Raw genomic sequence first — 23308 nt, forward strand, 5'->3', positions numbered from 1 at the left:
AATCAGTATCTGTAAAATAGTTTGATCTCAATTCATTGGCAGTTTCAACAGAAATAGTAAAAGAAGGAAAAAAGCTTGCTTGCTATGTTTCTATTTCTAGTATTTGCTATTCTGATTAATGATTAATAACACAGACATTTTGGCAGAGTATCTGTGAAAAGCTTCCTGACAATAGGAGACTTCAGGAATTATCCACCAGACTAAGTGCTAGAACTTTGTAATTTATGATGTCTTTATCTCATTTTGGATAAAGTGGTAGTAAATATAATGCAGAAGAAAATCTTGCAAGGGCAAGAGTCTAGATTAATTGATGTAAGGGAGAGAAGCTCATTGGCTTGAAAGTTCTTTCCAACTCTAATTTCTATGCACTGAGGAGAGTGACAGATAACTCTCCATGAAAAGTGCATTTTTATTGTCTTTGTTCAAAGTTGTTCAAAGTAATTCTTATATTCAGTGGGTATGCTTAGCTGTTTGGTGGCAGAACATCTAAAAGCAATAGAAAATGTGTAACTACTCTGACTCCTTTGCTGAATGAAAAACAGAGGGTAAATTCTTTAAGTCATGGGTGTTTATCTTGTAAAACAAGTAATAAGGATGAGCCAACATGTGTAATATGTTGATCATTCTGCCTTTGGCAGAACTTAGTGCATTTACGTGATATATTCTGTTCAATAACTTTAATCAATCCCTTCCAGTGTTGACAGAAGAGGAATGCAATGATTTAGAAAACTAACTTGCCTTTTTTTTTTTTTTTTTGACAAATGCTTGTGGAATTCTCCTAATATTTAGGATATGTCTACACTGATAGATGGGCAGCCATATATTGCTAAGGCTTGACATGTGAACTAAATCATACGCTTCACCTATCCAAATGGCTTCTCTGTGAAAGCCAAGTACCTGTGTCCACCTCAACTCTTAAAAACTGTGTGATGCTCATCTTTCAGAGCTTATGCCTTTGAAAGTAGGCTTTTATGAAATGCTTTCTGATGCATTTTGGGACAGCCTGCCTGTCCTCATATAATTTTGTCAGCCCAAAATACTGACAGCTGTTATCAGCAGCATCATGACAAAGTTGTGAGGTAGCCAAGAAGGGATGGAGACAGAAAGGTCTGCTAGAGTTAGTCAAGCTGAGGGTCAGCACTGATTCAGATTTGGAGACGCGCTTGACTCATGACAGAAAGGAAGAGGTGTGTCACATGCTGCTGGCAACTCTGGAGTAGGAAAAATGGTCCAACATGATCCAGCTGTAGCCTTCTCCAGCTACGTCATGAGCAATACTGGCTCCAAAGTGTCTTCACAAGTTAGCTGGCCTGCATGGACCTGTGCCAGAAGCTTGTTCCCAACTTTTGCTACCAGGGACTACAGTTCCCGCATAGAAGTAGCTTACTCTTTCATGACCATGTCCCAGTTGTGGTAGAGATCAGGAAAGCTATTGATAAGTGATCACAATTTGAATAGAAATTATGAACTTAGCTCACCTAGACTGGTGCTGAATGTCTCTGCAAAGAAGGAATAAGAAAAATACTGTACTTTGCTAGGGAGAACTCTGCAGCTTTACCGCAAACTTATGAAATTGTAATCTGCCACTGACAATTCTGCCAAAAGAGCCTCTTGTAACACAGGTCTTGTAGCAGAGATCAGCACAGACAGCACAGGATTTTGATGACCTTTCACTTCAGCAAATGTTGCTCATCCAAAAGGTCCAAGTAACTCATAACTAACTAATCATCGCATTCAGAAGAACTTATTTATTAGGCTTTAATCCATTAACACAATGTTTATGTGGAAAATGAAAGACTATTAGGAAGCAAAACACTTAAAATCTTAATCTCATGGGAAGTGTGTTACTGTATAATGTTAGTAAGAATTGCTAAGGCAATAAGCAAAACAGATGCTTATTATTTGGCTAGGGCCAAATTTTTTCCCTTCTTCCTGTCTTTCATTAACACACGAGTGGGTTCCTGAGGTTAGAGAGGTAGGAGTGAGGGGGAACAACTGGATGTACGAGCCTCTGATATGGTGTCTGTCTATAAGCAAAGCTTATTCTAGAGGGTCTCTGTCTGCTTTTTCATTGAAATGAATCTGAAATTGGCTTTTAAATCCATACTTTGACATGCAAGCATAGATTTGCCAGCCTAACTTTACAAAAGTTTTTAGGTTTTACTTAAAAAATATAGAGGTCAAAATTTTCAATGGTAGGAGCCTACATATAAATTGTTAAAAAAAAATAAATAAAAAATTCAGATTAATACTTTAATCCAATAGATGGAGCCAAATATTTTGGCTTTTAGCCAGATCAGTGTTTTCAAAAGATTTTGCCAGATTCATCCAGATGGTTCTGGAATTACCCCTCCCACTACCAAAATCTAAGGCAAAACATCTGTCATTTGTGAAAAAAATCAGCCACACTGTGCCAAAGTTGGTTAGGAACCTGGAAAATTAGATTTGGATGTGCTAATTTGTTCAATATTTGTAGTGATAACAGTGACTAGGATTGGGTGGGACAGTAGGGACATGAATGGTACTGTAATTTTGATAATGCACTAGCATTAATATCACTTCCTTATTGCAAAAAGAAGGTCTCAGGTCTGTTTCCACTGTAGTTCACAGCAAAAGTGATACTGAGGTTTGTCCTTTGGCTGGAACAGACATTTTCTTTTTAACTCCAGATTCTGAGTCGTCAGGGATCTGCCTTGAATTAGACAAACTCAGACCAGAGCAGTTCTTTATAACTTCACACACAGTGTTGCATTCCTGGTAGTTTTTCCACCCTCTAAATAGCTGTGATCAGTGGGTCCAATTCCACATTTGGTTATCTGCATATCACAACTGAATGCAGAAGTCTGTTTGGGCAGTGGGGCGAAGAGAGGGAAGTGGGGTACTGTAGTCAGCTGTCCCCCTTCATGCTATTCTGCAGTGCTCAAGTTTTGCAGAGGTTAAAGCCATGTTTATATGCCAGCACCAGTTCCATGGCAATGCCATTGCTTGTTTTCTTTGTTGAAATGCAGTAACTAATTTGGATCAGATACAGAAGGACTGCAAAAGCTGTACACAATTTGGCAATTGCACCTTGGCAGGTTGGTCATTTGGGGCAAGTAGTTTTGCAGTTTCAGTGGTATCAGGTAGCCCAGGCATGTTATGTTTGCTGGAGAGCATACTAATAACATTCTCTAGAAAAGCAGATGCAAAAGTGAAAAGAGTGATGAGGTTTTTAGTCAGTTTTCATAGTTTTTAAAGGAGGTAGGATCAGGGAGTACAAAGCAGCATAACCAATTCTCCCTAGGGAAATAGTCTTCAATTTTTTACTTCAGTCATTAAGATTATTTTATTTGTATCTGTTAAAGGTAGCTTGAAAGAATGAAGTGAAATAAAAGATAAGATGCACCACACCTGCCATTGATATGTGCCACAACCAGAACTAAGCATGGAAAAGTTCTGCTGTTTCTTTCCTATTGTAACTGCCCTTACCCCATAGGCTGTACATAGAAACAGGTGTATATAGAACCACAAGCTGGAGCAGTTTCTGTGCACTACAGTTCTTGTGATGCTTTTGAACCACATTAGTAATGACTGTAGAAATTAATTTGAAATACATTCCATAAGGTAGAACATTTCTCAGACAGGCTTTCCTAGTGCATTTGTAGTTTGTGTTTTGTTTGGGGATTTTTTGTTTTAGTTTTCTGGCTCTAGGAAAGAAGAAGAGAATATTGGGCAATCAGTACTGTTCAAATGTTGCCAAAACTCAAAATATCAATGAAGATAATCAGAATTGCCAAATAAAATTTATAAAAATATTGCTACCCCTCCCTAGACCTCATTAGGTCTTACCTAGGGACTGGGTTGTAGTGGCAAAGTGCTTTACAGGCATTAATAAGTTTGTCCTCACAACATCCTCTGAACAGACCTCCTTACATCATCCATCTTTAGAAGAGATGATCACAGAGAGCTTAAGCAAGCTGTATGGTTTATATATTGCATACCATTACAAACCTAGGATTAGAATTCAGGAATTTCTTGTTCCTAGTCCCAGACAATTAGGACACAGAAAGTGAAAAAAAAAAAAAAGTTACAAAATATTAACCAAGTTTTAATTGAACCTCAGTAGTTTTTGTTCCTATGTTCCAATGCTTCATGCTTAGCGTAATATTTAACAGCATTTTTGACTTCCTGAGAATGGAGTTTCATTTCTTATTTTTAATATCTGTTCCATGTCCCTTCTTTCTACCAAAACTCTTGGATATGTTTTTGTAATGGTGAGGAGAGATGACTACCTATCAGAGTATGCTGCAAACTGCTTAGCCACGTAGAGCTGGAGCTCAGTCCAGGTTTTTCTGAGTCAGTCACTGACTGTGGTTTGTTTCTTTGGCAGTTATGGCTGAGGGGAATCCTACTGTGATATGAATGAACTCTTAGCAGCTGACAGTAGGTTTTGCATTGAGCCCTACGCTTCCAAATGTTTGTGTTTCTGTTGGTTGCCATTATAACATTCAGGTTCACTGAGAAACTGGATGAGTAATTTGGCACAACCGGCAGGAATTTATTCTACTCTGTGATCTATCAACTTGATACAAGTTTGGGCTGAGTATCCCACTAACTCCGGAGGGCTTGCATTGAGAGGCGTATGGAGTTTGAGTGCCATTGCTGATATTAATCCTTCATTTTACTCATATAATGTTGACTTTTTCCATTCCAATAAACAAAACTTGCACTGAGACATCATGAAGTGTATCTTGTAAAGTTTCATCAGATAATATGTTCTGGTCAAGGATCAAATGAGATCTTGAAAAAGCAGGACGTCAAGTATGTCCTTTCCAACCACATGTTAAGGTCATAGGTTGTATTAGAAAACAAGGAAAATATGTTTTCCGTGAACAGCACAAAGGAACATCAGCTTTAGTTTTTTTGGGAATTCCACAAACAATTACACACTAAATACTCTACAAAACCATGATCAGCTTTTTGAACCCCAAAAGCTGGAGAGGCTGCCAGCTTACTGAAGAGAAATAACATTTCATAAAGCAACCACAGGTTAATGCAGTGGTCCCCGGTGGCACAGGCCTTAAGCATGGCCTTTCTGTGTCCAAAACTCTTCCTGAAAGAGGAATTTCTCCTGCATTAGCAGCCCTCTTAATCCCCAAAGTGAGCAGAGGGCGGTTATGTGGCAAAAGCATGGCATGTAATAAGTAGCCCCTTCTCGAAGGGCCTTATCTTGTACAGAAGAATGCATTGGAATTCTCCAGAATGATTGAAACAAAAATCTAACAAGCTATACAATAGATTTAGTTCTGTATTAAATTAGGGAGTTGTCTGAAATATTTTCTAAGGAACGCTCTAAGAGCTCCACAGAACCATATGAAAAAGGGGTAGTAAATCAGAGAAAACCACCTGAAGATGTCACCTGCTCCCCTAGGAGTTACTCTTCCCTCAACCCCAGTGCACTGCAGTAATGTGGGTTCTACAAAGTCAAATTTGAAGCCGTCAGGGTCAAAGCTGAACCAGGACCTAGAAGAATGACACATACAGAATACTGACTCTAATAGATTGTGTGGACTGAAATGAGTTACTTAGAAGAATATTGCTTCCCGTGTCTGTCTCTCTAAGACATTGCAGGAGGCATAAACAGAAATGAGCACTTTTGTCATTCACTGTTAATGTCAAGAGCAAGATACAGCATTACCTTTTCCAAGACTATCCAGCAACTAATGTAATTGCTTCTGCTTCCCATATCTAGCTGGGTTTTGGGGTAAGTGCAACAATGACAGCGGGTGCAAAAGGCTTTGATCACTGTTTTAGCACATCTACCTGGACTTGTGCAAAGCATTTGACACTGTCCCACATGACATCCTTGTCTCTAAATTGGAGAGACATGGATTTGATGGATGGTCCACTCGGTGGATAAGGAATTGGCTGGATGGTCACACTCAAAGACTTGCAGTCAATGGCTCGGTGTCCAAGTAGAGACTAGTGATGAGTGGCATTCCTCAGAGATTGGTATTGGGACCGGCACTGTTTAACATCTTTGTTGGCAACATTGAAGGTGGGATTGAGTGCACCCTCAGCAAGTTTGCCAACGACACCAAGCTGTGTGGTGCAGTCAACACGCTGGAGGGACAGGATGCCATCCAGAGTGTCCTTGACAGGCTTGAGAGGTGGGCCCCTGTGAACCTCATGAAGTTCAACAAGGCCAAGTGCAAGGTCCTGCAGCTGGGTTGGGGCAATCCCAAGCACAAATACAGGCTGGGTGGAGAATGGATTGAGAGCAGCCCTGTGGAGAAGGACTTGGGTGTGTTGGTTGGCAAGAAGCTCAACATGACTCAGCAATGTGTGTTTGCAGCCCAGAAGGCCAACCATATCCTGGGCTGCATCAAAAGAAGCATGACCAGCAGGTCGAAGGAGGTGATTCTCCCCCTCTACTCCGCTCTCATAAGACCCCACTTGGAGTACTGAGTTCAGCTCTGGGGCCCCCAACCTAAGAAGGACAGGGACCTGCCTGAGCAGGTCCAGAGGAGGGCCACAAAGATGATCAGGGGGCTGGAGCACCTCCCCATTGAGGAGAGGCTGAGAGAGTTAATGTTGTTCAGCCTGGAGAAGAGAAGGCTCTGGGGACACCTTATAGCAGCCTTTCAGTACCTAAAGGGGGCCTGCAGGAAACCTGGAGAAGGACTTTTTACAAGGGTTTGTAGTGATAGAACAAGGGCAAATGGATTTAAACTGAAAGAGGGTAGATTTAGATTAGCTGTAAGGAGGAAATTCTTTACTGTGAGGGTGGTGAGGCACTGGAACAGGTTGCCCAGGGAGGTTGTGGATGCCCCATCCCTGGCAGTGTTGCAGGCCAGGTTGGATGGGGCTTTGAGCAACCTGGTCTAGTGGAAGGTGTCCCTGCCCATGGCAGGGGGGTTGGAACTAGATGAGCTCTAAGGTCCCTTCCAACCCAAACCATTCTAGGATTCTATGAAGACATGACTGATACTTTGCAAATGCTGTGAATGAGCAGTAGTAATAACATTCAATAGAGGATTTAGTAAGGAGGTTTTAAGGATGATGAGGGAACATAGGGATGTTACAAATGGATAATCTGCTTTGAAGCCAGAGAAGATGACAGTGAAGAGGCAGCTCTGCATGCTGCATGGTAGAAAGGACGCAATATTTGGGTGAAAGAGCTGATATCAAAGGGCTGTCAGGGGAACTCTGATTTCAGCTACAGTGGTATAAATTGTAGAATCATAGAATGGTTTGGGTTGGAAGGGACCTTTACAGGTCATCTAGTTCAACCACCTTGCACTGAGCAGGGAATCAGAAGCAGGTCTAACTGGATCTATTCCACATCTAACTAGCACTGTAATCCAAGATCAGGTCATGCTTGAAATTGATAGCAATGAATATCAAGTATAGGATGAGAATGGAGTCAGGTTTCCTGGTAGTGTGAGCAATATGGGATCAGCTGAGATTAATACCAACTGAGAATCTCTCCAATGAGGTACCAGCCAGCTCCCCCCAAAATCAGTCTTTGTATTGCTAGCCATAAGAGCTGCCCTGGGCCAAAACAGAGGATCCTGGATCTGCAATAATCCCATTGCAGTTGATGATAAAACTGTGACTGACGTCAAGGCAGATGTGGTCATGCTCTTAATTTAGTGGGCACATGACAAGAAACATATTCTTGCTGCATTATTCTCAGCTCTTTCCTGTTATACAAAATATAATTTCTTTAAACACACAGAAAAAAAGAAGCTAGTTTTAGGAAGTTATTACAAATAAGAGAACTGATGTTAGATTTAAAAGAACTGGCATTAAAGTTAAAGGTCTTTTGCCTTCAGATATCTTTTCTTAAAAGTATGGTTCTTTGAGGACAGATGACCTCCCTCGGTAATCCCTGTAATGAAAAAGTCAACAAATTCACAGTGCTTGAATTCCTGATTGTGTTCATCTTGCACTGACTTTAAAAGTGCAGTCAAAGGACATCTAAGCTCTTGCTAAATCAAACTGTATTTTCATTTGTATAAATGTAAGCAGTATAAGCCAATGGACAGCCCATGATGGATTCCAAAGCTCTATAACATTTCTTCTTTCTGCCATGTGGTAGATCATCTTAAGTGCTTCATGTTGGCAGAGATATTTGACTCAAGGCATAATAAATTGTTTATGCAGCAGGCAAGTTCGTAAACATATGTTCTAAGGTGAATTGCGAAACAGACCTACCAGGAACCTCTACCCAGGAACAGGAAAAATCAGCAAAGTCAGAAAGTTCAAGAAAATCCATGCAAAAAATTAAAAGGCCTGAAAATAAATCCCTTATCATTCCTAAAAGAGTAAATAAAACCCCAGCCTTCTTTATTAATAAGCGTGCCAAAGTGTGACTTGATCATATGCTACAAACAGCAATTTCAAGAAGAAACTATCAACCACAGACAACACCAACTTTGATACTTCCTTTCTGTTACCTAGAAGATGAAGCTTGATAAATTCCAGTTGGAAGTAACAAACATGTCTGTAAAGTGAGGAAAACATTTACTGATGGCTATAGCAGATTATATATTCTTAGCAATTATCAAATCGATATGGATCTATTTTTCTAAAGAAATATTATATTCAGAGAAACAAAAATTCACTCACATCTGTGATATGAAATTTTACTGAGGCTTTAGAATGCTGCTTTTGGCTTTGTAAGGTATGAATACATAAGTGAATTGTGATGGCAGATTTTTCAGGTCACTGCATGAATAATGTGAATGCAAATCCTTGCTGTGCAAGGTCTAGGCTTAGCTTGGATCAAAATATGCAGGCATTAATACTATTTTTTAGTACTTTGAAGAGGAGAATTGCATGCACCTTTTCTGAGTAGCTGCACTGCCCGAGAAGCAAAAACAAGGAAAAATCTAGCATCTGGTTTATTGTGTTTATCCATTCACTACTTGCTTATTGTTTCAAGGTAATGAATTTTCTTCATATGCTGTTTTTCACAGGAAGCAGGAAAATATCATTTTCTCAGCTATATGCAGCCTACTCCACTTTGATTTTTTAGCGCACTTGTAATGCCCGCCTTCTCACAAAGCTCCACAGTCTGCTGTCTGCAATTTAAGAAGATCCAAACACCAAAGGTACTTCACTTGATGAAAACTGACAAAAGTATTAGGCAAATAAGAATACCTAGATAAAGTTTAATGAGGTAAAGCTAGCAATTGGGATTTTTTAAACATTAGCCTAAAAAACTGTGGAAAAAATTGTACTGTAATATCTGACATTTCCTTTCAATTGTGTAAAGAAAGGTCTGGCAATGGTGTCCTTATTGTGCTATTTGTGAACCACACACTGTCCACAGTAAGTGTCAAGACATTAACAATAAGCTATAAAGGTATTAGAGGATGGTGGAGCACTGAGGGCTCAAAGAATTGAAAAAGCACTTCACTGTACTGCATTAGGCTTCAAAGAGAAAAAGAGGGCAGACATTGTTGCCAGAAATGTCTTTAAATGTGCCTAATTAGGATCTTCAACTTAATTAAGCTTTTATGCATTATAATTTTTGATAAAATTGGTTTGATTTGTTCTGAGGACAGATGCTGCTAACAGACTAAGACACATTAGCTCTTTGCTGTGCAGACCTTCAGTGGTGTTGATATATGTAGCCAGAAGCCATGAATTTTCTCAGCTTAACAAGTATATATACTCTGCAAGGAAAACTGTTGGACCAGCAAAGCAGATTTTCTTTTTTTTTTCCCATTTTTTAACGTTAAGATAGTTTGAAAAAATATTTCTTGATGTTTTCTTGATTTACAGTCATCTAATAAATAAAATGCCTAGGGCAAATTTCATTTCTGCTGTTGATATAAGTTCTATTTGGCATTTAGAAGAATAATTGGGCAGCAGAACTGGCTTCGAACTGCTTTAACATCACCTGCACCCCTAAGCCAGTAATATTCAGGTTTATTCTCCCAGGGTAGAAGAGAGCAGGTTCAGGTCTACTCTGCATACTGTACTTTCCTGATAGGTCCTGAAGGAATTTCTAGCAACCAGAGTTGAATAAACTCATACTCAATATTGTAACTCCTCCCTGGGTTGACTGTGCCTAGTAAAGCCATGAAAAGTTTGTGTGAGCCAAAAATGGTATCTTATGAGCAGTTCCCGGGGAAACTGGATTATAGCATCTTAGCACTTGTGAGGCTGGTGCAGTCTCTGCATAAGTCTGCGAATGGAGAATATTGTCTTCATTTCCCAACATTGAGTCCTTATAGTTGCTGCTATGGTAGAAGGAACTTTCTCCTCTTGTGTAGAAAACATTGAAAGATGCTAGAGGCAGAAAAGTTGTTGAGGACCTAAGGGAGCTTGGTCAACATGCTGCTTTCTCCTTTTGGTCCTCTCTACCTAAACAAAGGACTGATAAAAGAACTGTCTGTGACCACTAAGTGGGCAGCAGCAGCACGAGTTACACTCATGTCTGAGAGCTGAGAGGACAATCTAGATCATTCTTCCTTTTTTTTTTTTTTTTTTAAATTTTAAACCTTATTAAGAAGAGTCCAGAAGTAACATTCTGGTCCCTTGTCTGCTTGTCCTTGTAGGTAGTGCAGGCTGGAGGGACTGTTGGTAATGTGATTGTTCTTTCACTCATTTCTGTAAAAGCTTTTCTCATTGATTTCTCGGAGAAACAGACACATAAACACAGGCTAGCTGTTTTTTCTCATGCTCAGGCAACTTTGAAGTTGGTCTTGTCAGCACAGTTGCTGGTTGGTGACTGTTAGTAGCCTGGAGCCTCCCCCTTCATCCTCTCCTCCCAGCTCCACTGCAGGTTTTACATGTGCAACTTGTAATAGATTAGGGCTGTTGTTATGAAGTACAGAAAGTTCTTACAACAGATACATATTCTTTGAAGCAATGGTGCATTTGGTTTGCTACATGTTTGGGGGTTCTGATTTTTAAAAGGAAAACTTTTGGGTTAATAATAGTAATAATAATAGTATTCAGATGGAAAGTGCTAACTGACAACTATGATTGTAGTTTGACCTAGCCAGACATATTCAACAACTGTAGCAACTGTAGCATTATGTTACTAAGTAAAAACTTTCAAGATAGTCTCAGGCTAAATAGAATTTATTTCCATATAGCTCAGCTTACTCCTCCTTTCCCCTTTCCTCAAGTTACTTCATGAGAAACTTGAAAATGAAATTAAAATGAGTTATAAAGGTGGAGACGTGGTTGTGACTGCCTTTGAAAAATCAGTCAAACCATTCTTGCAAACTCTAAGATTTTTATGACTGGAGAAAATCCTTCCACAGCTCTCAGATCAACTCTGATAATATGTGAGATTTCATTACTAGTATGGTCACGGCAGGAACTAGAGATGAATTCACGTGACAACTTCTGTCTTCCAGCTGCTGTGGGTTGGGAAGTAAAATCTGAAGCAACTGCAGCAGTTAATAAATGGTACAAAGTTCAGGCTGGGAACCCAAATTCCTGTTCTGATTGCCTGGCATTACCTTTCACTCCTGTGGAAAATAATATGATAATGGTCTTCTGTATCTGCTTTTGCATTTATTGGTATTAAGAAACTGGAATTGACCAAAGCTTCTTAACTGCCTTCAAAATCTAGTTACAATGGAATGATCTTCCAGGAGTGTTACTTTGGAGAAAAACAGTCGAAGCTCTGACAAGGAAGAGCATAGTCACTGCTCTGGGGCATATTGCTATTAAACTAGAAACATGAGTGTGGAAAAGCAAAGTTCTATTACTTTGGCAGTGTGGGAGGGTGATTGCCAGTTTGCTGACCAATAAAACCAAAGGGTTCAGTGAATATCCTCCTGAGTGACTGTATTTCAATAGCACTTTCTATTTAAGCTTTTGCAGCACTTTACAAACGTTAATGAATTTATCGTCTCATCAGGCTCTACATTTTGCTTATATAACAAGATACCATAAAGCAGGCATACCACACACAGTCTTAAAGCTTCCCCACCTATAATGAGCCTTTCCTGGAAGTAGCCCTTAAAGTGCAACATGTATATCCACCATATAACAAAGAGGGAAAACGTGGCATGAATGGTCAAGTCCTAGTATTGTTTTAATCATGGGTAGAGATACCCTTTTCAGAGAAACAAAGTCAATTAGCTTGGATTGGAAGTCTAACTCTAATGGTTAAGACAGGCAAGATGGTTCCCACCCCTAGAAAATTACTTGCAATGGTAGTTGTTGATTTTACCCTATGTTTTATGAAACAAAGGGAAAAGGTAGCTCAGCACAGCCATTTTTGAAGTTTTTTCCCTAAGAAACTATCCCCAGAGAGTGTGGCCCTTCTGAAAGAGGTCTGTTTCCTGACATTTGTTCACAGGCCATCCCTCTTCCCATCTTTGTCTGAGCTTCACAGCAGTTGGAAGGAAAGGATAGAACAAATTTCTTCAGGAGAAGGAATTAAAAATCAGAGAAGTATATATTTTTACAGAAAGCAGTAACATAAGAATGGCCAGAGAGTCACAGGACAGTCAATGGAATTAAACATTAACTGAATTTAAAATGGAAACATAAAAATAAATCCTTGTTGCGCAACATGTGATTAACTCTGGGAACTCACTGCCACAAATATTTATTGGAGCACACTGCAAAGTACAGTTCTATAAATAAAAAACCCCATGCTGCATTAATAAGAGAAATATGCTATATATGATAACATAAAGTGTAGTATTCATGCCAGAAGAACATAAAATAATTACAAGTAAGGAAACAGCTGGCCATTGAAGATGTTGTTGGTTTTAAAAGACAGGGGCATTTTTATGCCTCCTCAAGCTGCCCGCTGAGACTTAATCTAAGATCCTCTCCCATGAAGCAAGCTGTTGAAGGTTGATGAGCTTATAGTTATTGGAGGAGCCGGAACAAAGATGGTCATAGTCCACTTGCAGGCAGCACTGCCAGTCCGCACATGCATGCGGGTCTTGTGGGTTCCCTCTCACTAAAGCAGTTCTCTCTGCTGAGGAAGCAGGCTGGAATCATGTATGAAATTAATGTGCATCAACAGCCTGTCCTGTCGGGGGCTTTTCCTTATTACTCAAAGTATATCTTAGCACAAATGTATCAAATGCCAGTGGGAATGATTCTTCAGGGAGCAGAAAAGAACGCAGGGAGGGCACACGCTAGAAAATGCATGCCATCTTCCCCTGTTTACTATGTTAGGTAGATATGTTCCTGAATGGGGAATTGCTGTCTTTGCCACCTGAAAGAAAAGAAAAAAGCAAATCCCAAGTAAGGTGAAAGTGCAACAATAAAAAGTATACAAATTCTGTGGTGAAACACTGAGTCAGAGTGAGAGAGTGAAAATTATAGCTTTTAACATTTCCCAGGAGATACATAGCTTGGAAATGGTACTTTCAAAACATGACGTACTCTGGTGACCTGAATGACTAGCTAAAACAAACTCCTTGCTCTTACAACTGGAAGTTTTCTGTGGCATTTTACAAGCAGCAATAGTTGTGTGTGGCCTTTTACAACCGAGGATACAAACACAGAGCCAGGTCACACATTAGCACTGCACTCAGACAGCTTATTCATCAAATATTTGGCTGGGCTGTAAACCCCTCATAATTACGTACACAGATTAAGACTGAGAAGTGATGTGAAGACTGAGTTCAGGTCTGTCACCTCTAGCCACCACTTATCTGGCCATCTTTCAGCACGCAAAACTAACACAAACATGCTATTCTTTGCTAGAGGCTGCAGAAGCTATATTTTCAATGAAAATTAAGATGGACCCATATTAAATCAACAGCTTGAAGAGGAGTTGAAGTGTTGTCTTCCCAGGGGTTAGACACTGCTTATTCTACCCTGGCTGTTTAGAGAGTGCTTAGAGAGCTCTAGATGAAGATGATGTGGAAAGCAAACTGCTGATTTTAAAATCATTAGGTATCTTGGAAGTTGAGAGGCCTAAACCATGAGTGTGAGGAGTGCAGTAATGTTTGATATCGCAGGATTTCCCAGGTGGGCAAAATCTTCATGAAATCATCCCAGAAATCTTCAGCATCTTCATAGCTGACCCTTTGCCTTAGTTTAGTTTCAAACTGCTGCTTTCCAGCTACTAAAGCTAAGGTGAATTGAAACCTCATCTACCCTGATCTTTCACGTACCCTGTGTTTTGTATCAGCTCCACCATGAAGGATGTGGAAAGGAAAGAGAATATGTATTTTGAGAGTCTATAATTATAATGTAAATACTATTTAACATTCACAAGACCATCTATGCGTGGGAAACAATGTTTGTTCTTTAAATGTATGATGTTGAATTAATGGCATCAAGCTGTATGAGCTGGCTTAACATGCCTGTAATCTTTCTGAATATCATTGCTGCTTTCATGCTGCAAGTATCACACACACAGAGGCAGATATCTGTGCTTTGTCTTGACTGCAGAGAATATCAGTGTGAGAAAGACGCTGCCAAGATGTGCGATAAAACCACAATACGCAATTTCTCACACATCAACACTTAATTAAGACAACTTGCAAACCTTGATGGGAACTGTTTGGGGTTTTTTTTGGGGGGGGGGGGGGTGGCACGGCTGTACTCTTTAGAAAGGAAAAAAAAAGGCAAGTGGGGATTTCTGTTTTCCTAAAAGAAGAGAATTTGTCTGATTGCTGATAAAACAACTTTCAAACTGAGAATAGTAGTGGTGGAGCAGGAAAGTCTGGCAGTTTGAGTGATCAGCTGCTGGTTTTTTTTTTCTCTTACTCTTCTTGAAGTAGTAATATTTCTCATATTCTCCAATTCTGAGGCATGCTGCTATCTTCCCAGACGGAGATGGATTGGTGTGTGCTGTTAAATCTAAGTACATAGTGCTTGAATACTGGCCAAGTTCACTTCCAAGAGACTGACTTTTCAATCTTGATCAAATTATGATTCAGTGAACTTTCAAGCTGTAGCAAATCTGTTTCATAGCTAAGGACAACAGAAGGACAGCTTGTGTTCAGCTGATCTTATTTGCACCCCATGCAACTCTTAACAACCTTCAGGGTAATACTTGCTCCAGATATAGACTGTGGAGTACAGTAAGATGGTCTTTCTCATTTTGTTCTTTAGTGCCAAGAGGGTAGCAGCCTGGGGTGCTTGCGATCTGCTTGCTCCCCTTTGCTCACTGACTGATGAACATATGATTGTCCAATTAGTACCACATGTAGGAAAGAGAAAAGGAACAAACAATGCAGATAGTGTAATTTCTTTCATTCAGCAAGCAAAATAAAATGTAACTGCATCCACAGCATTGGTGTGAAGAAATACTGGAAGGAGTACGAGAAGTGTTAGCTGAACAATGTTACACTTTGCAGAGAGCTTTATTAGATGGAGAAAAAATTATTAGTGAAACCTTTCCAAGAAAGAATTTTAAAAAGAATACAGTAGGTTTGGAAAAGGCAAAATTTTAAAGGTTTAAAAACAAAGCATCAATTTCTAAACCTAACTGAAGACCTAACAGGACACATGTTGTTGAACACTGTAGAATAAAATTGCCCTGTATAATCAGAGAAGAAAGCCAGAAGCACTGTTCCTCAGGAACAACCACAGAGAAAGCTAGCACTCCAGGTTAACTAGAGTAGTTCAGGGAACATCAAAGCCTGGACTGAGAGACAGGGAAGACATTTGCACAAAAGGCCACTCTGAGATACTCTGTGTGCAGGGACACTGATCAATACTTGCAACCCCTCTTACATTTTATATTGGTCTAGTAGCTTCATATTTATGTTAATTGATTATTTCATCACAGTTCTATTCTTTGTCCTGCTTACCCCTCCTTCTTCTTTCATTCTGCTTTTCCTGTGAAAGACTGATAGTTTATGAAGAAGAAGAAGCTATTTACTTATGGAAGATAATTCCTGCAAGAAGTTCAATATTCTTTGTAGCTAAAGAATATTTCAGATGCCAACTTGTGAGTCTTCAGTCTTCTGAGGTGGTATTGACCCCTGGACAGATAAAAGGAAATAAGAAATTCAACTGACTTATGCAAAGAACACCCTGTTTATCCCTTGAACTCCCCCAAGGATTTCTTGGCTTGTGCCTGAAGTGTCTTAGATTTTAGGACAGCATCTTGTGTGCAAAATCTGAAATGAGTACAAAATGAGGCTTACAAATACCCTTTTCTTCCAACTTTTCCATTTTTTGTCTCTAGTATAAATGAAGCTGAGATAGTACTGTGTATAAGATACACAGTATAAGATAATAGTAAATGCTGGTTGTGAAACAATTGCTAAATACATGTAATACCAATACTTCCACAGATGAAAGTGAGAAGTGTGAAGGAAAGCTGGTTTGAATGCAGGCAGTGGGATGAAAATTTCTAGTCCCCATATCTGCAGTTAAAATTCACATCACTACTGATTTTTTTCTGTTTTCTTTTTATTTTATGCAAATAAATGGTGACTCGTTTTTCATTTGGCACTGTAATGAACATAAAACCAGGAAAGACCTAAATTCAAGAAACATGGGAGCTTGCAAAATATTTGAAATGGGAGAAAATTAGGAAGAAATGTCAAAGGCAAAAGAGCAAGACAGTTTCCTCTGTGGAGCCAGTGCCTGGTTCAAACCCTGCTGAAGTCGTAGAGTGTGAAAATACTTATGATTTCTTTAATTTTTTTTAATTTATTGCTTTTTTGTGGACATCCACTAGGATGAGAAACAGAAACATAAGAAGAATTCTGAGGAACACTGGAAGAAAACTTCGCTCAAGAAAATCCACTTTCAAAAAATGTTTATCTCAGGATTGTCAGACATAGAAGGCTCATGGCAATGTCTGACTCTCTGAATACTTCTGTAAACTGAGACCTGGAGTGCATTCTTTACAAGACCATGTCCTCAATAGGAAACTTTAGAAGTTAAAATCAGTTTAGCACTTCTTGACATTTTTCTTAATAACACTACAAGGAAATATAAATTCCAAATTATGGAACAATTTAAATTATTTCTATATTGTCTGCTGAGCCACTTAGAAGAAATGCTTTCCCCTTAAAATTGTTTCTTATTTTCCCTCTTTCTATCCTTCCTGCAGTAGGTACTGCTGCAAACCCATCAATCTGAATAACTGGCTAACAATCTCATTCACTGACAGGTGAACTGATGGATATTTCAAGCTAATATATTCTAATTTCAATCTAAGATATTCTATACTTTAATTGTGATCAGGGGAAAAAATCCCAATCAATCAAACTAAACCAAGGACATTTCTTCTGGCTAGAATAAGTACATATTTATGTCTATATTGTCTCTAGAATTCCTTGTCTCTGACCTGTTTCATTAACCCATATTTAATTTTCATCTGTTGAGACATTTTTACTGAGTTAAAAATAAAGAAAATAAGTACATTTTAAGAATGTCTTGAAATTATTTTTAGTCTGTTTTCATAGTGATCCAAAACAGCTATAAAAGTTTTATATGCTTTTTTATGTTTATACCGAACATTTCTTGTTCTTAGAATTAATGCATTTTGCAGCATCCTGCCTCACGCAGGGCACTAAGGGTGCTGGTTTTCTACTGTCATGTTATATTTCAGCTCGGAGAATTGTAACTCAGCACTGGCTAGGACAGACCCTTAGGTGTTTATCAGATGCAAAGATGGCCTAAGGAAGACTTAGGAAATGTATTATGTCATGTCAGTACCTTCACATTCGGTTTCACCTGGTATCAGGCCAAGGTGAAATCAAGGCCATACATATACAGTTTCTTACAATGTCAGGAGTGATTTTCTCCCACGAGGGTGCTTTGTTCCCAGATGGGACAGAGCTGCAGGTGCACCACAGCCTATCCTCACTTGCCCTGTGGGACCTGAGCCTTCCTCTGTCGCTCAAACTGTAAATCCTTATTGGTGCATTTTAACAGATAACTAGAAAATTCTAGTCCTTTATAATGAGCAAACCCTGGATCCAAATATTCCAATTTCAATTTGCAGTCTTCCTTCAACCTGCCTACGTTCACATCCAGATTTTGGGCACGAACCTCTATTTCTTTGATGAACAGACGCTGAACCACCGAGCTCAGTAAACCTATAATTTCCATGCCATTTGGTAGTTCCTATCGGGATTTCACAACTCAGAGCCCTGTCTGGTTTCCACACAGCAAAGCACAGAGAACAAAATTTGTGATGTTGACATTTAATTTGCTTTGTCAAAAATATTCCTTTCTGCTTAAAACTTTGGAAAAAAATCTACTACAACATTTGCGTTGTTAAGCAAAATTGGGAAATAAATATGATTTTTCAGTTTGTTTTCTTTTAGAAAGTATTCTCAACTGGAATGGAACAGCTTGTGCTAAAATACTCAATTATAGCAGAATCTCTCCATGAGGCCACTTGACATTGTTTCTTCCTTTCCTGCAAAGGATGTGATAGAAACTAAAAGCCTGACAAAATTTACATGAATATATTCTATTATTTTCTTGTACAGCAGGTAAATATGTGAGACACCATTGTCAAGAAGATTTATCATATCTATTCAAGTGTAGAGGTAGCATGGATTGCAGCACAGATTGTTTTAAAGAGTAAGGAGGTTACTGCACTGTCATAACACGTATGTGTGTGCATTTACCCTACCAGACTGCTCACTTAACAATAATGAATAAATGCTTACTGGGGAAACTCTTCTCCTGACCCCAGTATACTCATTTTTGATTGTTAAATCTTCATGCATTACATCTTACTGATCCTGCACTTTTGTTCATCTTAGTAAAGAAACGTCTTTACTAACCACAGGATACCTGAGCTACTAGTGAATGACGGTGTAGTGGCATTGTAATGGGGCTTTGTTCTGGGCTAGCTGGTTTTGTCTCTGTTGTCCTCACTGGCCTTGGGTTTAGGATTCAGTGTCAGGGCAGATGCCCAGTTTTTAAAAGGCTTCATGTGAAGAAGCAACAAAGCGTTAAAAAGTAAGGTGAAGGTAGCAGTTACTGGGATATGTATGGAAATGCTAAAAATCTGAGGATGTTCTTGGGTACCTCCCATGTGGCCAGGGACCATCCCAGATCGGAGAGCGCTGCAGGTGGTCCAGCACATTGTAGGCTGGAGTCCCCAGCTGGTAAGGGAAGTGGATAGGTGTGGGTATGGCATTAAAAACCACAAGTGACAGGGAAGAAGGGAGAGGCCAAAAATGAATTAGACATCCTGTTTTCCATCGTGGCCAAAGTGGGCTTTAAAAAGGCATGTTTGTACCTAATCAGTCTTTCCATATCCTCCATTGTTCAAAACCAGATGACAATTATAAAAATAGGCAGTGGCATTAATGACTGCTTGTGATCATCTTGCGCTCTGATTCCTAGGCTGGCCACAGAGGGGACTCCTGCAGATGTCTGCTTTAAAACGAGATTTTGGGCAAGGCTGTGGCTTGAGGTAAGGAACTGCCTTTGGCTTCTGCTGAGCGTTACCATCACCTTGGCAACTTGACTGCAGAAAGCTGTGACTTTCGGCCTGCTTTTATAGGATGGAAAAATAGCTATTGTGTCTGAGGTTTCGTTTTCTCTGTATTATCCCTTAAATTTTTAAAGCACTCTTTCTCAACCTATTTATAGGACAGATAATTTAATCTGAGAGTTGAGTAAATGTGCTAAAATACAGCCTACACTGCACTCCTATGAAAACTTACAGTTTTGTTTTCTTTTACTCTGTTCCATCAAAAGAAAATAGTCATTTTCACTGAAAGTACATGAGTTTTTTATACAGAAAGAGATAATATTTAATGTGTTCTTTTTTTAGAAAGTGAAGATGAAAAATTCTTTTAGCGCTTTTAGGAGATTGCTCTATTTTCACCTGTCAAAACCATGGAAAGGTCTTACAGTCAAATATGTTATTTTCTTTTCAGTGTGGTCTGCTAGAAAAAAAGACAAAATTAGAAGAGCAGAAAACAGTAAGCTAAATCTACATAATTGACAGAAAATTGCCTAATTCTCTCTGCAGAGAGAATTTATAACTTTATAATTTATAGCAGTTACAATATTTACAAGTGATGGGAATATAAAGAGGATGGTATTCCCTTGAATGTACTTACAGTGTAGCTCAAATATTTAATGTTTGGATACTTATAGCATCCCTGAGGTAGGGAAGTGCTACTGTTTTCTCCTTACAAATGGGAACAAAGAAATTAAAAGTTGCTTGCTGAAGGTCATAGGAGTCTTTTACAGCAAGAAATTATGTCTCTAATTAGAGATTAAGGCTCACATTGTAACCACTAGCATTCCTTTACTGGATTGTTTCAGTGTGGTAATAATTGTCTGTTTTAAAGGATCACGAACCACACCTAAGTGGAACAAATTATCTGGAAATTATATTAATTATTTAGTAATTAAACACTGCAACAATCCACTCAGCTGGCCCCATCCCTAAGGGGCAGGCATGGCAGTGAGTAATCTTTCAAAAGTTCTCCATGTTATTTTCATACCCATGTGTATGAACTGAAAACAATCTCACCTTTTTCACTAGGAGGGCATGTAGTAGGGTGGGCAGAAATAAGAGGAACTCTAAAGATTTCATAATGTTACCTGATTTAATAATCTCCTGCAACTAAAAAAAGGCAGAGGAGAAATGGGGGGAAAAGTACATCTGACTCATTTCTCAGTCGTTACTTAGCTGCTTATGAATCAGGGTGGCATTTATCAAGTGCCACTGGCTCTCCCTTTCCTCAACCATCTTTTCTGGTGCTGGCTGCTATTGCATACAAAAAGTATCTCATGGTTTTCCTCCTTTCTCTCGCTCATATCCTGGCTTCCAGTGCCACAAGAGAATCCTGGATCTGATGCTCAGTTCTTCTTTATCTTCCAACATCTGACACTCATGTTTCTTTCTTTTGTATTTTTGCTTTTTTTTCCTTTCAGTGATGTTTCCATGTGTCAGTAAAGTCCAGTGCAGCTAACAGGAGAAGCAGACTCTTTCCTTTGGTCAAACATAATGTGGATATAAGCCCTCATGGCTGGTTATCTCACAGTTTACAATAACAAGCCACCCTGTTTGATGAAGAAGTGATGTCTGTATTCTGTCTGGAACATGTATAATTGCAGCAGTGGACTTTGGTTGGTTGGTGCCATAGGTGGACAGAAGTAAATATCTTCCAGCAATATGGGGGGAAGTACTTGCTTTCCTGAGGAGAGCAGCATTAGAAAATGCATTCTGTTGAGTAAGTATTTAAAATGTAAATGAATTAGCCAATTTCACTGAGAACTTGGTTCCTTCTCAAACTCTGTCAGATGTTCTTGTCTTTTAATTGCTTTCTGCATCTCCAGCCTGATGTCCCACATGCTTTAGCTGGAAACGTAGCAGAGTTATATCCATGGCCAATGGACTAAGCAGAGACTGTGGCCGCTTTGGTTTAGCTGCTCTGTGGACAGCTCTTGTCGAAGGTGGGATGTGATGCCACCACCCTGTGGTCATAAGAACTAGCTGCCACGGACTTTGGGACAAAAAAAAATGAGAGGGTAGCAGAAGCAGGTAAAAAAAAGTTGAAGTGAAAGTCAGATGAGGATAATTGGCTGCATTAACACAGATTTACTGTTCTAGAAGAGATCAGCTTAGAGGCAGCTTCACTATCATGCCTTAAGCTGTCACTGATCCTGGAAGAATCCTAAATGTTTGGAGCTAAATGGTTAGTATTTATTAGGCTTTAAAGATCTGTTATAACTACTATCCAACAAGAGATTCTGGGAAGTGTGGGGCTGAATACAATTCTCTACTGGTATGTCTGTGGTTTGTGAGTATGATTCTCCTGCAGATGGTTTCATTCACACAAATAGCTTAAAATGAATTAAAATGATTTAATAACTTCCTAACTGACCTATGCAATTTTTCTACTCCTGTGCTGTGGCCTAAGGCATCCCAGCCCTACAGTGATGCTAACTTTGAGCAGCTCACCCAGGGAACAAAACTTAGCCCCTTCTGAACAAAATGCGTCTCATGTAGCTACCTTATGATAGCCATGGAGGGGGCATGGAGGAATGCATGCTATTTATAAGCATATGGCCATACATATATTTTTTAAATTGATGTTACTTGTGATAAACACAGTATAAAAGATGATAAAATAAAACCTGACTATTTGTGAGAATTAGCAGCACAGTATTGGTAGAGAAAGAGGGTAAATGGAAGAATAGGGACGAAGACAGAGTCAAGGGCACTGCTCCCCACACTGCCTTAGCACGACTGCACTTTAATTCTGCTTTGCAGTGACCTCTAGGGACAAAAGAGCAGACCAGTGTCTGATGGGAGCATTAACAGGGGGAGTAATAATAGCACGTTTTGAATGGAAACTCTGTTCACTGAGCTGAGGTTGCCATTTCTCACCAGGCTCCGCTAGCCTACCTGGTGGAAAAGGCAGGGGTTTATTTGTGAAAGCAGATCAAGATTTATAGCCTTGGGTGGGCACTTTAGACAAATGTTTCTTCTTCTATTATCAGTCATTGTGAACTGATATAGCATGAAAGAAGGCAGTAACTGATGAGTCGCTGGACAGAGATTGTTCATCTGACTGAGAACAAGCTTGATAATTTTTCTAAAAAAGTTATTTCTTGGTCTGAAACTGCCCAGAGCTCCGAATGGATTGGATTCCCAAAGGTCACAGGGCTGTTTTCTTCCTAGGACTTTTGGCTAGGGTTAGGACCAGGGCGGAATAGCCAGGTTATAAATACACTCCTAGGCACAGTTTGTGACAGCTGCCATGTCATTCTTAGATTTTCATTTCTTATCCAAGCAGGAGGAACCAAAGCCTCTGCTCACTCTGGAGAATCACGAAACACCCATGGCATCTTTCAAGATCTGCAGAGCTAACACCCATGGCATCTTTCAAGATCTGCAGAGCTAGAATTGTGGTCATGCTGAGAGGTTCACACTTAGTTTGTGATCAAACAGTCTAGCATGTTCTTGGTGAGAGGTTGCATATAAAGAGGCAAATCACAGCTGCAGTATTTCATCTGGCTTTTTTTTATAAGTCACAATGTGTAAAATTCCTGATATCAATATATGTCATAGCAAGGATCATAAGAAATCAGAGAACTGTAGTTATAAGATAGTTCACCAACTTTATTCAGCAACATTCACTGTGTAAAAAGTTTCATCACATTCATAGCTGAGCTGTTCTCAGGATACCTCTGTACACGACAGGTTGTGTTTATATGAATAAATTACTTTGGCAAAAAAAAGACCCAACCCAATAAAATAAGTCAGCCATATAGGAAAAAAAAAAGTCCTTTATAAAATCAGTTGCATATCTTTTCAGCTAGATGCGTGTTACAGACTTACATAGATAGACCCCAGGAAGAAATTACAGGTAGCAATTGCAGAACCTTATAAATAAGCAAAGGATGGTTGAGTAGTTCTACTTATGGG

General features: G+C 39.3%; 1 long non-coding RNA gene across 1 annotated transcript in view; it reads left to right on the forward strand.

Moving 5' to 3' along the window:
* Nucleotides 1-19324, forward strand: part of LOC138682379 (uncharacterized) — a 58297-nt gene extending 38973 nt beyond the window's left edge. The window contains exon 4 of the long non-coding RNA XR_011322478.1: nucleotides 19261-19324. This is a non-coding gene — a long non-coding RNA (uncharacterized lncRNA). The remainder of the gene's footprint in view (nucleotides 1-19260) is intronic.
* The last annotated feature ends 3984 nt before the right edge of the window (nucleotides 19325-23308 follow it).

This window comes from Haliaeetus albicilla, chromosome 27, assembly GCF_947461875.1.
Source record: "Haliaeetus albicilla chromosome 27, bHalAlb1.1, whole genome shotgun sequence".
In the NCBI taxonomy this organism is placed as follows: domain Eukaryota; kingdom Metazoa; phylum Chordata; class Aves; order Accipitriformes; family Accipitridae; genus Haliaeetus; species Haliaeetus albicilla.